Raw genomic sequence first — 2,632 nt, forward strand, 5'->3', positions numbered from 1 at the left:
CCTACAAAAAAAACGCCATAGGTACCAACGGTAGCCTTAAAAATGTACAGACGGGGTCAATATCTCAATTTCGATTCGGTGCTATCGCCATTTATCAGTGGTATCTAATGATCGGGCAGCTTATAATACGGCATTGGGTGTCAAACTAATGAGAATATATTTCATTAGTTCACAATAAATTTTGAGAGGTCTCGAATGAAACGGCATATTAATTGGATATTAGTGTACGTTGACACCTCCGAGCGCAGGACGCCGCCTTAGAAACGATTAAGTACATGAAGGCATCCGAAGTTGTTCCAAATCCAAACCTATGAAATTAGGCGGGTATACTCGTACATTTTAAACGTTTGCCCCCAGGCTATTTCGTGTATTGTGATTTGAATTTAAATTCTCAAGCGAGTTCCGCTTTTTTTTAAGTCAAGAGTTATTGCGAACATTTGCCAAGTTTTTTTAGGCGGAGTGTGATGGACTTAAGAATTCAGGCTTCTGATATATGGGCATCGGTATCGCTTTATCGACCCACGTGTTATTAGAAGTCCGTTACCGACTGACAAATTCAATTAGTGAGTTATGTGATTGACTATACTATAATTAATTAGTTTAACCGATTGCAGAATATCACACTCCTTTATTTTAAGATGAGATAACGTCATGTTGACATTATTGCCAATTATTTATTGAATCGGCGTCGTTTTGCAGAGACATACACTTGTCGCATAGACTTAGCTATTTTGGACATGTGGCTGTAGATTATCAAAGTAATCGGTATAAGGTTCACCTTCAAATGTCACTGTTTATAAAGAGACAAGTTAAGTCGACGAAATTGAATAACTGAAAATATCTAGGTATGTGAAACATATCTGAGACAAAAAAACTTTACTTTAATAAATTTTGAGGATTTAGATAAAAGTATAACTTTTGTTTTAGCAAATTGAATCTTGCTCAATCTTAAAGGATCGGGTGACCTCAAATCGGGATCCGTTGTCACTGTAGATAACATCGGAGGAATCTCATTAGACTTGAACGTCCGTTGTGTGCCTCGCCTGCTTTTAGATGGCGCGTCTAACTTTGCCAGTTGAATCTAAGTCCTACAATGGCTGGGAGTTTGTATCCGGGCTATGTGGAGCTTCGCTTTACGACTGAACAGTCTAGATACAATTTCTTCGTGCTTGATACCCGCCTCTCCCTTAGCATTTAATGTGCCTACTTATACTTAACTTTGTTTTTCTTTCAATATTAAATAGGTATCTACCGTGAAACTCACGGACACATAGTGCGGAAAGCTGTAAACACTTGTGAAGAAATTCAATTTTGTGTGTGAAGTTCTCAATCCATAAGGCCCGCGTGGGAACTACGGGCCAAGCCCACTCGCTCTGAGCCTCTTAGTGTTCTCTTCCGTTGGGACGTATATTAGGCCGAGATGATGATGATGAGGATTCCTCACAATGGCGTAAAATTCAATTTTTCACACAACGTCTCGACTTGAACAGGCGCAGATTGAATCAGCCGCAAACTGTAAAAGCCCCACCCAGCCGGCGGGCGAACGGAAAATTAAAAAGCAAAACGGGGACCGTTTCCTAGCCATTCTTTTTAATTTCACCCTGCGTTGCGATGGCCGTTGGAATCGTTAAAATTTCCACCATGTGCCACCCCTGCGGATTTATTTGATGTGGAATGATAAAGTTGTTCGGCTTCAAGAATTTGCAATGAGGTGTTAATTGGTAGGCAGACTTGATGGAATTGCAGGTGTCAACATTGCCCCTGCATTTCCTTAGTTAATAGTTATTTGTGTCACAAGGGAGCAAAATGGTGTATTTACGGCGAGGGCGTACATTGAATCCAGAATGTAGCGAAGGATTCTACAATAGCATCCTGAGCGTAGTGAGGGAACGCCCAAGATGAATAGTTATTTGTGTCACAAGGGAGCAAAATGGTGTATTTACGGCGAGGGCGTAAATTGAATCCAGAATGTAGCGAAGGATTCTACAATAGAATCCTGAGCGTAGCGAGGGATTCTTAAGTAGAATCCTAAGCGAAAGGAGGGATTCAAGTGTTAGCGCCCAAGATGAAAATAATTTTGCTCCCGAGTGGCTCATACAACTTTTCACACTGAGCATTAATAAATTGAAAAAAATAATTCTTAATATTATTAAAGAACAACCAGCATAGAAAATGGCTTGGCTTTACAATTATCAACTTCAAAAGATGGCATTTGCAATAAAACACTTAGAAAAGCCTTGAAGAGAAAAGTTGCACTTTGCTCCCTCTCGTCAGGGAGGAAAAGTTACTTTTCTGAAGGAGAGGTGTGAAAAATATTTTGCTCCCGAGTGGCTCATACAACTTTTCACACCGAGCATCAAGAAACTTGAAAAAAACAAATTCTAAATATTATTAAAGAACAACCAGCATAGAAAATGGCGTGGCTTTACAATTATCAACTTCAAAAAATTGCATTTGCAATAAAATACTTAGAAAAGCCTTGAACAGAAAAGTTGCACTTTGCTCCCTCTCGTCAGGGAGGAAAAGTTACTTTTCTGAAGGAGAGGTGTGAATAAAAATAACTCGTAGAATATAAACTGTGTGGATAGCTATAAATAGTGAGTTGTTCAGTAGTGACAGTTGATAAATATTT

The sequence above is a fragment of the Choristoneura fumiferana genome, chromosome 16 (assembly GCF_025370935.1).
Source record: "Choristoneura fumiferana chromosome 16, NRCan_CFum_1, whole genome shotgun sequence".
In the NCBI taxonomy this organism is placed as follows: Eukaryota; Metazoa; Arthropoda; class Insecta; order Lepidoptera; family Tortricidae; genus Choristoneura; species Choristoneura fumiferana.